This window comes from Carya illinoinensis, chromosome 2, assembly GCF_018687715.1.
Source record: "Carya illinoinensis cultivar Pawnee chromosome 2, C.illinoinensisPawnee_v1, whole genome shotgun sequence".
In the NCBI taxonomy this organism is placed as follows: domain Eukaryota; kingdom Viridiplantae; phylum Streptophyta; class Magnoliopsida; order Fagales; family Juglandaceae; genus Carya; species Carya illinoinensis.
The window spans coordinates 8539136-8554181 of record NC_056753.1 but is presented as its reverse complement, the minus strand read 5'-3'; the positions used below and the strand labels follow the sequence as shown (position 1 = coordinate 8554181).

Sequence of the window (15046 nt, the reverse complement as noted above, 5' to 3'; positions counted from 1 at the left end):
CATTTCGTAACTCATCGGTACTTATATGAAGAATTAAAATCACTAAGTCTGTCTAGGAAAACATGCCCTAATATCTCACTTAATTAAATTTATACCGTAGGAAATAATTAAATAAATATTTTGTTTAATACAAAAATCAATGAATGCTAATATCTTAAATTATTTAAATACTAATAACATATTATAATTCAGTAGAATACTTGGACTATATTGAATTCTAATAAAATGTTTAGTTATATACTAAAATTAATAAATAATAACATCATATAATTATTAAAGTATTAATATCATATCTAGGCTTCAAATATAATCCATTAAAGAATATATTTTTATGTAAATCAATAAAATAATGGTGAAAATATTTAGTTCTTAAAATGGGCTCAATAATACTTAATATTAAAATTCTTGTAAACTATTATTATAGTTTGATGATAATTTAATACTGAGTAATATATTTCAACTTTCTTAAATATTTTCTGTAGGAATAAGATTTCTAACTAACAAAATTATTCAATTAAGAGTAAGGCAACATAAGGACAATATAACAGTTTTCTAAAAATGTAATTAGCTTAATATAAAATACGTCTAACTTAATAATCCCTTAACATAATCATAGCATAAGTCTAATTTAAACATCAAGCCTAGCCAACTTAAAAATAAATAACCAATGTTAAGATGCTATTAGAGTTTTTGAAATATAATAAAACCAAGTCCATGTAAAACAAAATTAGATCTACTATAGGTATTGGCCGTTGGGTCCAATATTATTAAAAAAAAAAAAAAAAAGAAAGGGGAAAAACATGAAATGAGAGGGAAACTGAAATCAGAAACCTGTATGCTTATGAGAGATCGTTGTTGCCCGCAAAACCCTAGAATCTGCAAGAGAGATCCATCGCTCACAAGAGAGATCCAGTACAGAATCGGAGGAACACCCATTATCTGAGAGTTTGCCGTCGCTCACACTACACGAATCGAAGACAGCTCTTAGTGGCTTGCACTGCTCCTCCTTACTCTGTTTTCATTTCTTAAAATAGAGGACATGATGGAGCTGTTTCGGTTGGACTTGTGCTGAACGTGGTGATGGTGATGCATTGATTTTGTCTGTGGTGATTAGTTGAAAGTGATCTTGTTGTGAATTCGGTACCATGCATGGAGAGGGTGGCTAAACTACGACTTGGCAGCGGCGTGTAGTTGAGTGGTTTCTTGTGTGGTGACGATGCCATTGTGTGTGGGTGGTTGCTTCCTTTGGCCTTGTTAACATGAGGAGTTGTGATGGAGGCTGGGTAACAACATACAATGAGTCAGCGTGAATGTTGGTAGTGAGTGGGTCACGGTGTGGAGATGGTGTGCTTTGGTTTTGAGAGAAATAGTGATGGTTGATCTTTCGGCATTGGTTGAACGTAGATGGATTGGATGCAAAGGAGGTGGTCTGGGTTGGCATGGAGTAGATCAATGTAACGCCTTGGTCCCGTAGGGGTTGGAGAATTACTACTTATCACTTATAAACTTGCCTCTCATCAAATCTAAAATCTTTAAAGACTTCGAAAATAATAAACAGTATCATATTTTTCACAACTAACACTTAATGATGTCCATATAGTCATTTCAATGAATAACATAAATCAAAAGGTCCACAATTTCTCCTTAGTCCCAACAAAACAACCGGAAAGAAAAAAAAAATCCTTAAGTCTTACTAAGTCTAGAAACAATAACAGCTCTAAGGAACAACAGAAAGTCCTTCTATTAACACTAGCCTAAAGAATCCAACACTCTATTCCCATCATCTGAACCATCCACATTCACATTCACAAATATCTATTATTGATCCTTAGTTGTGCCATCCATATTATCTGAAAAATATTTGGAGATAAGGGGGTGAGTTATCAACAACTCAGTAAGCAAAGCACATATACTAGTGTGTACAACATTAGCATTTTCATAAAGTTTCATATACAAGAAACAGAAACATTTCATTTTCATATATAGATCTTAAAACATATTATTAGGGAAAACAGAGCGATATTTCAATCTTTTCATATTCATAAAAAAAAGACAATTGTTCATATTCAAAAAACACTTTGGCATAATATAATTGAACACTCTCATTTTATCATATTATATCCTATCGTATCAAATACCATGTTTAACTCTCGTGATAGGGTTGTGCTATTCTCACCAGGCAGTATCATATTGTGAAATTTTTCCTTTTTCAATCTCGGAGCCCCGAGTGTGTACACACGAAAGAACACATAAAGACCACTTTGTTTCCAAAGTAGTTGCACTCATATCATATCATGTTGGTACCAAATATATCACGTGAACCTGTATCATCATATCAGAACCATATTTAGAATCATAATAATAACAGATAAGTATGTCAAAAGTTTTTATTATTCATATCATATCAAACCATGTGCTGAATACATTCATAACATTTTCTAATGATCAATAACATATCCTAAACATGTATAAAAAAAATCTCAATTTTCATATTCACTCCTTTGCACATTTCATAAACATGTTAAATATTGCTCATGTCTACATTATTCATATCAAAAATCATTTTTCTCTTTCATATAGTTTTTTCACGAGTGAATGCAAAACACATATATTGAGGTTGTTTTCATGTTTTTTTTTTTAAAACATAATAATGCCCATTTTACAAATCAACCTCAATTCATTTCTTTATTTTTATATAAATCTAGCATAGGAACCCCGCTTACCTGATTCCTGTAGTGTATTGTCAATGCCTTGAATTTGACCTCTATTAGCCTCGTCACCTATTCATAAAAATAAATATACACTAAGTGTTAAAGACCTACAATCGTCACTTCGATCTAATTAATTAAAATCCATAATTCCACATCAAATATTAGGACATTAATACAAACCAAACAACCACATAATAATTCCCGAACAGCATACACTTCAACTTAATCTACCATATACCCACTTCAATACTAACCTATATACCCATCAACCAACATCAAACTCAATTAATAGAAATATTAACACCAATACTGCAATCCAAAACTCAAACAACCACCAACTCAACCAAATAAATAATAACCACATCAACCTTTCTCTGTCCACAACTCTACAAAATAAAATGGTCAAATCTTCTTAAATTTTACTCCGCACGTATTGATATTTTTTACTATTTATATCCAAACAAAAACAAGTGACACTGTTGAAAATCTATTCAAATTGTAACACTAAAACCTCAAGCAAAACAAAGTAGAAGCACGGGTTGCAATAGAAAAAAAATAACTTTGCAGAAAAATTACAAAGAAAAAATAGAAACTGAGTGGAAGAGGAAACGACGCAAAAGAGGGAGAGGAACATCTGAAATTGAAAGAAAATCTACCAGTAAGAAGAAGAAAGAAAGAAAAGAAAAGAAGAAGAAGAAAAAAGTAAATAATTATCCAGAAAAGAAAGCGAGAGAGAGGAGAGATCTAGAGGGAAAAAGAAATGCCGGCTTGGGGGTGGCTTTGAGCACGAAAACAGGTCTGAAAAACTCCAAAATTGCAGCACCTAGAGGTCACCAGAGGAGAAGCTGTGCAAGAGGGAGATAAGCACGGTTTTGCCAAGAAGTTGAGAGCAAAAACTGGTGAGAGATAACTGAAAGAAAAGGGAGAGATTTGGGGGAGAAAAATAGGAACCACACGCCCAAACAGAGAGGAAGTCGGGTAAGAAAGAAACCGTAAAAGGGAAGAAGATAACTTACCCAAACGACATCGTTTTCTGAGAGTCACTGGGCTTTGTTTCACGCATCAAGCCTGGGTCTTACATCAACGTGCGACAAGGCTTTAGGTTAGAGAGTACACACTGTTTTTTTGCTTGAACACAAACAAGGTAGACGGAACAATTCAACACTTGAGGGGTTCTACATTGGGAGAAAACGGTATCAAGGCTGGTTGGCCTCCAGCATTTTGATCTTGAGAAGGAGAGATGGAGAACAGAGAGCATGTGAGAGTTTGGGGGAGAAAGCTCGCAGAGATGAGTGCTGCATCCGTGCATGGCACTGGGTTCGCTTGCAGTGACTCGATGGTTTCTGCATTCTGTTGTGGGGGTGAATGTGGGGTGAGGTGTTTCGTGATCTTGGTTGAGAGGAACTGCGTTTCAAATGAGAAGAAGATGAGGAAGAAGATGAGAAAAAGAAGATGCGTGTGCAATGTAGCCTGCGTTTCAAACTAGATGAATGAACGAAACCCCCCATTTCATTGTTACACGTGGATGGACGTGTAGGCAAGAGGTCCCAACCCCATGTGCAAACAGACTTTTTGATACACTATATACAATGATTTTCTGGGAAAATATATAGCCATGCCCATCTTATGTAAAACACAAAACCAACCTAAATCCAAGCCCACGAAAATACTAGTCATATAACACTTCCATATCTTCCATAGTAAAGGCAGAAATGGAATTAAACTTAAACTTACATTTGGTTTACAAATGTATAAAAACTACTTTTAACTATCAGATTAACACACGAAAGAGAGAGAGTGCTGGTGGAAGAGTTTACCGAGAGGGAGAAGGTACGCCGCGTGACTGTCTTTCCCGGTGACCGAACCGAGATCAACTACGGCAACCACTTTGAGAGGAAGCACGGTGGCTGGCCGAAATGGAGGAGGCACGGCGGATCTGGTGGCTGGGGCCGCGCGAGGCTGACAGGGAGGCGACGACCGTCAGTTTTTGTGGGCAACCCGATTATTTTCATCGTACAGTGGTGATCAATAGAGTTTGCGATCTTCTCAGTTCTGCTCTGTTTTGTAGAGGAAGAACAGGGGCTTGTGGACGTGCCATGGTGACTCGTGGTGGTTGCTTCCGTGGGTGAGGTGGTGGATTTTCTCAGCATTGATGCTTGGTGCAGCGGTTGGGTCTTCATGATGGACATCGTTTCGTACGACAAGTAGCCGAGGAGAAACCATGCGGTGCAAAGCCGTGAGGGACCAAGGTTGGCTGAGCTACGGTGGAGACTCATCGGCTTCTTTTGAACGCGGTGGCGCTGCGGGAACGTGGTGGTTGAATGAGAGCTTGAAGCTCCCTAACGCGAACTGCCGTGTATGGGGTCTGTTGATGCAGCAATGTGGTGCTCCGGCTAGTGGTGCAAGGTGAGTTCACAATGGCTACGTGACGGTGGCAGGTTTGCTTTGTTTTCTAGTTTGTCGTCGAGCGTGGTTGCTTGGGTTGGCATGGGGAATGCCACAGTGGTTCTTGGTGCTTGGGGTATCACCGGTGAATGATTAGTGTGGTCAATAAGAGTTGGGCGGGTTCGGTTGAGAGACGGAGACACACACGTTACGATGGACTGAGAAATAAGAAAAGGGACCTTCGCGTTTGAGGGTGCAACCAAGCTTTCCGTTGGTGGCTGGGTGATCGCCGGTTGATCGCATCTGGAGGAAATAGTATGGCTAACATCGGTTTTTGTGGTGAAGGAAATTAAACTTGAATGTGTGGGAGGAAATTCACGAGAGTAGAGAGGATTTATAGGTGGAGGTTAAAACATGCAAGTCGGAAATGAAATAGAAAACCCTTCGAAGTAGGAAATCACTCGAGAAATTACGTGATGGAAGAGTGTAACGCAGTACCGGCCTGACGAGAATACAAATCAATTTTGATATTTTCAATGGTTTTGGGCCGTGGGTCTTTGCTGGCCCATCACATAGATGTGGGGGCTATATCCAATTTTATTGGGCTTGAAATTAATTAATTAGGCCTATTCAAATCATTGACCCATCATAATATAATTCGGCCGTGGCCTATTTGAAATTACTCTCTACACCTAAAATGAGCTTGTTAAAAATATTAATCATCAACTAGTCATTTACGGCTTTAAAATGAATTTTTTTGAACCAATGAGCTGATCTAAAATTCAGATAATCACAATAAATTGTAACTCGTTGGCTTACCTAAAATGACCTATTAAACTTAATTATGCTGCATAAAATTATCCTTATAAATATTGGTTGGGTCGTTATAGTTTTATAGTCACGAAGACAAAGCTACCTATTAGTTGTTGTGCGCCATGTTGTTTCATGGCTTTCCTCCACGGATGAGTTGCCATCATACCAAGCCACCCCATCGCAAAGCCACAATGTCACCACTAGCACCACAATGCACAACCAAAGAACACCCCACAGTAAGCTGCTGCCCAACCATGAGCCACAGAAGGTACAGGCCACCGCATGGGGTGGAGCTCCTTCGTGTGCAACAAAGCTAGAATTGACGTTGCCCAAAGTTGTTCATAGCATCAACCCTTCAGTCCGTAGCCCCTCTATTTTCACAACCATAAACCACCCCTTCACGGCATCAGCCCCTCAATTTTGGCAACCCAACTCACCATAATCCCATCGTGCAGCTCATCCGTGTGTAAGCTCCCATTGTAAACCACTACCACTGTGAGACTCTTTAACTCAACCTTGAACCCATAGTAGAGCAACCGTAAGCCACCTGAAGTCCTCATTTCCTCTTCAACTCCTCCGCACAATCGCAACTATAGAGAGCAGCAGAAGGCAACAGCAACAACAAATCTGTCACAGTAACCCCCACTCATGGCTAGCTCACTAAAAGCACTGTACACCAAAGATAGATCTCGATACCCCTCGATCATTCAGAAATTTTACCTCCAGGCTGTAAGTGGCTCTCAAACTAACCTTGGAATAACTGTTATTGGAATTAAGAATTTTGAATTTTGTACTATCTTGTGAACTATGATTGGTGTATTGTGATGTGGCCGCATGAACTGATGGGATGATTGTGTAGTTTGTGAAGTGGTTGGATGCCATTTGAAATGTCGAGACGAGCTATGTAGTTTTGACGTGCTGTGTGAAGTGTTCATTTTGTTGTTGAAGTGTTTTGATGGTTTAGTATAGATAGATCATGGCTTTAAACATATGGAATCATGTAAATGTATTGGGTGTGCTATGCATAAACTACGGGTGGGTAGCAGGGCCTCGTACCCCATCTGCCCACCCTCCACCAGTCGAACTTTGCTTGGGAGGCCGAGCAACCCCTATCATTAGATACAAGATGAGGGCCCCTGCCCACACCTGAGCATAGATGAGAGGATGAGGCTCGAGCTGGGCCTTGGCCCACCCACATTAGGCCCCGTCCTTCTGCTTAATATATATATTAAATAAATTACTTCCTTTAGTAAAACAACGTCATTTTGATATAGGGTTTTGAAGAAAAATCCCCTCCCCTAGCCCTTCCTCAGTCCCTTGACTTCAATGCCTCTCTCTCTCTCTCTCTCTCTCTCTCTCTCTCTCTCTCTCTCTCTCTCTCTCTCTCTCATTGGTTTTATGGCATCACCGTCATGGTTTCTCTCTCCTTTTCTCCATCGATCCCATCTACTCTCTCTCTCTCTCTCTCTAGTTGGATTTTTTTCACTGGTTGGGAGAGAGGGGGATAGATCAGGGGGCCCACCTACAGGGGTAGGGTGTGAGTCAAGGGGCAAAACCTCACCCCCGCCCATGCTAGGGGAAGGGTGCAGGAAGGGCCTACTAGCACCCCTAGCATGAACAATGGTTGTGAAGCATGATGATTATCGATTTCTAAATATTGGATGGATTGTATATATTGAATATGTTGTGTGTGGATGAAGTTTGTAAACCAAGTGAGTCCCTTGAATGGACTGTATATTGATCTTAGGTGATAAATGAGTATGGTACAAGTCTATTTTGATTGGTTATATTTATATATGGTGGACATATTTAATGTATCATGAACGTATTGTGTATGGATCAAGTTTGTGGGATTATATGGATATGTGGTGAATTTATATTGAACTTGAATGATAGATGAATGGAGTATGAGTTCTTAGAGTCAATTGTATGTATTGGACAAATTCTTAAGTTAAATCATTGGCTTCACTTGTATTTGATACTTGAGCATGGGAGCAGTTTTACAAGTACTTGATTATGATTAATTTTGGACGATGCTAACTAGTTTACTTTTGTTTAGATGTTTGATATGATGTATGGAGTTTGGATTGAAATGGATCTTCTTGTAGTGCTGGGTTAAATGATTGAGTTGTATGAGAAGTTTGAAAAGCATGATGGTTGTATCTATTCTTATATGATGGACATACTTGAGAATGTTAGGTGTTTATAAATGGAAAAGGGTTACATAATATTTGTGTTGGGCTTAAATGTTAAATAAATAGACTATTCGTGCTTTTTGTTTGTTGATTGTTAGGTGGCCAATTTATGAGAAAATGATGGATTTAGGTTCTGTTCTAAACTTATAACGAGTTAATATTGATAGTTATGCAAATAGTGCATGAGAATAATGTTGGGGAAAGTTTATGTTTAGCAAAAAAAGAATAGAGTTTATGGAAAATGGCTAAGGCAAGGTTTAAGTTACAAATAGTAAAAAGTATAGCAGTTATCGTGTACATAGTAAAAGTCCAAGGAACATGCAGCAACAAGTCTTCAAGGATCTTAGAAATGTTATTTAAGTCTTTCTAATGAAAAATTTTCAATGTTGTGTTCTGACTTACTCATGGTTTGTGATAGTATGAGTATTGATAAGCACTGCATCAAAATCGATGTTTATGTTATAAAGTTCCATTGATATCTGAAGTGTTCATGTCAAGATATTCTGTCATCTCTAATGAAGCATATGCACATATCATGAAGCATAACTTATGTATTAAAATGTTCTGTCACGAACCCAAAACTAGGATGGGGAAACTATCCTAGTGAAAATCCCATGTCCACTCAAGACTGATTAAATATAGAGTGGATCTCCTGAATTGACTATGCTTAAAGAATAATGCAGTAGTTGTAGCACAACTTTGAGGTATCAATTCCACAAAGAGACAAATTAATAGAATAGCAGAAGGAACAAAGAAATTAAAGAAAAATATTAAATGATTAATAGAGAACAAAGATTAATTTAAATGTAAATTGAAGTGAAGCAAAGGTACTAATGAAAGAAGTACTCAAATTTGACGAACAGTAGAGCGTCGGAAATCTCTTGTACAAATCTGGTATTTTAATTATTCTTAATTCATTGAATAACTCAATTGGGAACTCAATTCCTGAATTCCCAATCGTAAGGTATAGATTTATAAACCAAAATTAAAACAAATATAATTATTTGAAAAATCATTCACCACTTTTAAAATATATAAATTATTATCCCTATTGAAAATATCCAATGACAACAATATACTCAGGGAGCGATATTGCAACAAAAAACTAAATCAATATAAATAAATAATTGATCCAAATATAATCAAAGAGCCAATCCATTCAATAGAAAAAGCATGGCTGAATCCATAAACAGAATACATTTTATGATTATTCGGAAAAGAAAACATCAACAATGAATTGAGAATGATAAAACAAAAGAGTTTTAGTAATTGAATATCAAATATATAAATTAAAAATATAATCTAATGTGCAAATTCATCCCTAACCGTACTTGAGAATTTAGTTACTCATAAATATAATAGACAATAAAAATCTCAAGATAAAATTGAAGTGAATGGATGCCATGGAAGTAATTTTCTCCTCTCTTCAACTATGCCTCTTGTTCCTCTCCCCCTCCTCTATTTCGTAATAATGAAATGCTTGTATAGAGTAGGGAAGAAAGCTTAATGTTTTCATAATTTTCATATAAAAAATCATCTAAATTTTAGGACTAATCTTGGCAGCCATGTACATACTTCAGGATTTCAAATTTGGAAATCCTTATTAGAGACAAATTTATAACCTTTTAAGATAGCTTTCTAATGCATCAAGAATTTCATCAATCTAATCTGTGAATAGAAAGTTATGGTCAAAATATTAAAGTATATCTATGTTGTCTCCTAGCCAATTTCTGATTTGGATTTCTTGCAGTTTCCTTTTGTGATTTTTTTTTCTTGATACAAATTGCTCTCAAACCCCATGAAAGTCTTCCTTTGAATTTGACTGGTCTTTAGCTTGCTCTTTTATAAACTCTGAAATTAAAAATAAAAAACTACTTAGAAGTATTCCAACGTAAATAGAAACTCAATTCTAGAATATACATTAATTCCTATGATTTCTATTCATATTTTAGTATTTTAATATAATAATAGGGTATTTAGAGTGCACTCCATGTACTCATCACACCCACCAACTTTCTCATTATTAGCCCTAGCAATTTTCATGCGAAAACAACGAAAGAGACCAAAGAAAATCACACACAAATGCTACCAAGTCACACTTTCCAGATTCACATGTCAAAACAATCTTAGGAATTCAATAACCCTATCACAAGCAATCCACCTATAGCAATCCACAGAGAGTGTGTGTGTTCCAAACATTATCCATCTAATCATAGGCTCTGACACATGCAATATCAAGAATATCTCAAGCGAAATGTTCAACTCCATAACTCACGGGTATAAAAGTATTTTGTGTGAGGATTCTCTCTATGGAGTTGACAATGAGTGTATACACACTCTCATGGGACGTTAGGCAATTATGTACAAATAACAAGCAAACATTAATCTTATGATAGGAACACTAACAAATGAGACTTTCACCGGTCTTCCCAAAAGTTTATTTAGGATTAGAACGGTCAACACAAAAGGTTGTAACGTGGCTTGGGTTCGGAGCTATATGAAAAGAATGATGAAAATGATTCAAAAGCTTCCAAATACATACAAAGGAAATTTTATTAAATATTTCAGTAGACCACACTTCTCACTTTGTATACTCTCAAACTTTTCAGATTATCGATAATAATTCTTTTCATTTTCTTTTTTCTTCTTTTTTTTTTTTAATAATTTGATGGACAAACACATGCCACTTTGATATTCTTGCCATTTCTACCCAATCTTTATTTTTATTTATTTATTTATTTTTGCCTTTGAAACTCACTCAATTGAACACTTTGCAACTTGTACTCTTTTTTTTTTTTTCTCTTTTCCTTTTTAATTGAAAATGATAAAACAAAAGAAAGAACATGCAAATTCTACACCTAGTTTACACTTGGAAGTAGAAAGGGTAGAAAAATTAGTGTATAGGTTATATTCCAATGCAAATAGGCATGGATGATATGAGTATATGAAAAAAAAAGCTACATATATTTATTGACTCAAAATTAGCTACTAGGGGTGTATGATGGAAATGGTTAGCTTGAAAGGCTCAAACGTTGATCCTAAGTTGACATTCATCATATCCAAAGTATATCCACCATCTTACAACAAACCATGTAATGATATTCTCAAAAGAAGTGTCTAATTCAACAGATCAATAACACTTATCACAATTTACTGCATTTGTAGGTTCTCAATCCTCTCCAAACTCACATGAATACTTAGCAAAAGAGTTGTCTATCTACATGTGTCAAACCACCATCTTACCATAAAGCTTGGATGAGTGCATTAGGGGTTTTGTGAATGCTTTAGTAAAAAATGATTATGGCGGATTTTGTGAATTCACGAAGATAGCTATGAATGAGAATGAGTACACATGTGAAAATGGTGCATGTGTGATGCAAAAAATTGATACATAAAAATATGTCACAGAGCTCTAACAAGCATTTTAAATACTGAATTTACACTACCACCCCCAACTTAAATAAAACATTGTCCTCAATGTTTAAAAATAAAAATTGAATAGGGAGTAACTAAAAATGACAGAATATACCTGATGAGTGACGATGGTAGCTCGCTAAGCACCAAAGATGGTAACCTGAAATGGCGAAATGAAACTATCCTACAAACGAAAACAAAGAAAACAATAGCAAATAAAAAGGAAAAGAAAGAAAATAAGAGAAAAAAAAAAAACATACTTGCGTAGTGTGGTCAAGGTTAATAGACCGGATCCACAAATGGAATATCTTTCACTTCTAGAACTTGCCTATTAATTAACATTTTAAGGCATTGAACATTCATTTTAAAGATTCGACGATCTTTTATTTCTACTGCCCCATTTGTAAAAACATTCTTCACTACAAAAGGTCCAGTCCACCTAGACTGAAGTTTTTCTTAGTGCTTATGGAGTCTATAATCATATAAGAACACTCGATCATTAGGCTTAAACGTTTTTCTTAAAATATTTTTATCATGAAACACTTTCATTTTAGCCTTATAAATTCTAGAGTTCTCATAAGCATCATTTCTCAACTTCTCTAATTCGGCCAACTAAATTTTTTTAAGCTTACCTGCTTCTCCCATGTGAAAATTGAAATGCTTGATGGCTAATGATCTTGATGCACAAGCTCCACAGGTAAGTTGCAAGGCTTTACAAAAACAAGCCTATAAGGTGATATGCCCAAGGGAGTTTTGAAAGTTGTATGGTAGGTCCAAAATGCATCAACTAGTCTTAAAGACTAATCTTTGCTATCTGGGTTGACCTTTTTTCTAAAATTTACTTAATTTCTATATTTGCAAGTTCTACTTGTCCACTTGTTTGGAGGTGGTAGGTAGTATAGATCTTATGTACCACCCCATATTTTTTCATCAAAGCCTCAAAAGAAAAGTTGCAAAAATGTGTATCCCGATCACTAATGGTAGCACGTGGTGTACCAAATTGAGATAACACATTCTCTTTAAGAAATTTAATTACAATCCTATTATCATTGCTCCTAAAAGTTGTTGTCTCTACCCATTTTGACACATAATCTACTGCCACAATAATATTTTGATATCTAAAAGATGGAGGAAATGATCCCATAAAATCAATACCCCAATAATAAAAAAATTTCAATCACTAAAATTGGGTTTAAGGGGATTATATTACGATGAGACATAACTCCTAACTTTTGACACTTTTCACATGAGTGACAATAGATGTTTGCATCCTTAAACAAGGTGGGCAAATAAAATCCACACTGTAGAATTTTTGTAGCGGTTTTCTTCATTGAAAAGTGGCCCCCACAAGCTTAGGATTGACAAAATTTTAAGATGCTAGCAATCTTTTCATCAGGGATGCAACACCTTAAAATTTGGTCAGGGCAGTATTTGAAAAGAAAAGGGTCAACCCAATAGAAATTACGCACCTCAGTCATGAACTTCCTCTTGTCCTAAGCGCTCAAATCTACCGGTATCTCACTTGTAGTCAAATAATTCACAATATAAGCAAAGCATGGTAGAGAAGTAATAGAAAGAAAATGTTCATTGGCAAAATCATCCTTGATTGGCAAGTAGTCAAGCTGTCCTCAAATGTGAGCCTCGAGAGATGGTCAGCCACTATGTTCTCCACTCATTTCTTGTCTTTGATAATGATGCCAAATTCCTGCAAAAGTAAAATCCACCATCTTAATTGTGCCATAGCATCATTCTTTGTTAGAAGATACTCAAGGGCTGCATGGTCAGTGAAAATAATAATAGGAGAGCCAATCAAGTAAGAATGAAATTTATCCAACGCAAATAATACAGCTAGCAACTCTTTTTCAAGGGTGGAGTAATTTATCTGAGCACTATTTAGAGTTTTATTAGCATCGTAAATGACAAAAAGATTCCCCTCTATTTGTTGTCTAAGAACAATACCTACAGCAAAATCACTAGCATCACACATGATCTCAAAAGGTAAAGTTCAATCATGTGGTTGGATTATGGGTGTTGAGGTAAACTTGCCAATTAACGTTTTAAAGGTCTCTTGACAATCTTGTGTCCACTCAAATAGGGCATCTTTAGCTAGGAGGTCACATAGTGGTCTAGATATGATAGAAAAATTCTATATGAACTTCCTCTAAAAGCCCGCATGATCAAGAAAGGATCTCACATCCTTCACTGTCCTAGGTGTAGGCAACTTAGAGATTAATTCAATCTTAGATGATCAACCTTTATCCCCTAGAAGAAATAATATGCCCTAAGACAATACCTGAAGTTACCATAAAGTGGCATTTTTTCAAATTCAAAATCAATTCCTTATCCCCACAACGAGTCAACACTCTCTCTAAATTCAATAAGCATGCATCAAAAGAAGATCCAAAAACAGTCAAGTCATCCATAAAAACTTCCATATAATTTTCAGCCATGTCACTAAAAATACTCATCATGCAACGTTGAAAAGTAGCAACTGCATTACACAATCCAAATGGCATTTTACGAAAAGCATAAGTACCAAAAGGACAAGTGTAAGTGGTTTTATCTTGGTCTGACCAGATAATCATCCAAGAAACAATAGAAAGGATAACTAGCCATACGCTCAAAAATTTGATCAATAAAAGGGAGAGAAAAATAGTCTTTCTGGGTGGCAGCATTCAATTTTCTGTAATCAATGCACATCCGCCACTCAATCACAAGTTTTGTAGGGACTAACCCTCCCAGGTCATTTTTCACCACAATATCACTTGACTTTTTAGGAACAACTTGCGTAGGACTTACCTATTTGCTATCAGCAATAGGATATATGATTCCAGCATCTAATAGTTTTAACAATTCATTCTTCACCACTTCTTCCATAGTGGGATTAAGCCGACGCTTGGGGTCTTTACGAGGGCTAGTTCCTTCCTCCAAATTAATTTTATGAGAATAGACTAGGGGATTAACACATTTTATATCAACAAGGCGCCAACCTAAGACTGAATTATGCTCACTTAGGGTCCGAATTAATTTCTTACCTTGAGACTCAGACAATTCAGATGAGATAATAATTGGAAAAGTATCACCTGGACCAAGGAAAGCATGCTTTAAACCCTTACGCAGAGGTTTCAATTTAACTTTGGGTGCTTTCACACTTGAAGGAATTTGTTTTTCACCTTTCTCAGGCAACTCCTCAAACTTTGGTTGCCATGCCTGAGTGCCATAATCCTGAGTTTTATAAAAAATAGTACAAATATAAACTATATCAGATGAATCACTGATATAATCAAACTCAGAATTAATAAGAAAATACTCAAGAGGATCAAAATCATGAGCTATAGAAACTCCCCTATCCATGAGTGAGTCGATCATGTATGTTTGGTGGCTCTTGTCATCATCTTCTGGCTGTTTGCAATATGGAAGATATTCACCTCGAGAGTCATGTTTCCAAAAGATAGCTTTATAAGCCCATTCCTACAATTAACAAGAGCATTAATGGTGGCAAGGAAATGCCTACCTAAAATAAAAGAA

At 36.2% G+C, this 15046-nt stretch overlaps 1 long non-coding RNA gene across 1 annotated transcript; it reads right to left on the bottom strand.

The window, feature by feature from the left end:
- Positions 1-1548: 1548 nt before the first annotated feature.
- On the bottom strand, positions 1549-3697 carry LOC122301994. The gene is made up of 3 exons (XR_006240245.1): positions 2724-3697; positions 2177-2322; positions 1549-1850 (listed from the first exon to the last, which is right to left on the bottom strand). It is a non-coding gene; the product is annotated as an uncharacterized LOC122301994 (long non-coding RNA).
- Between the last annotated feature and the right edge of the window lie 11349 nt (positions 3698-15046).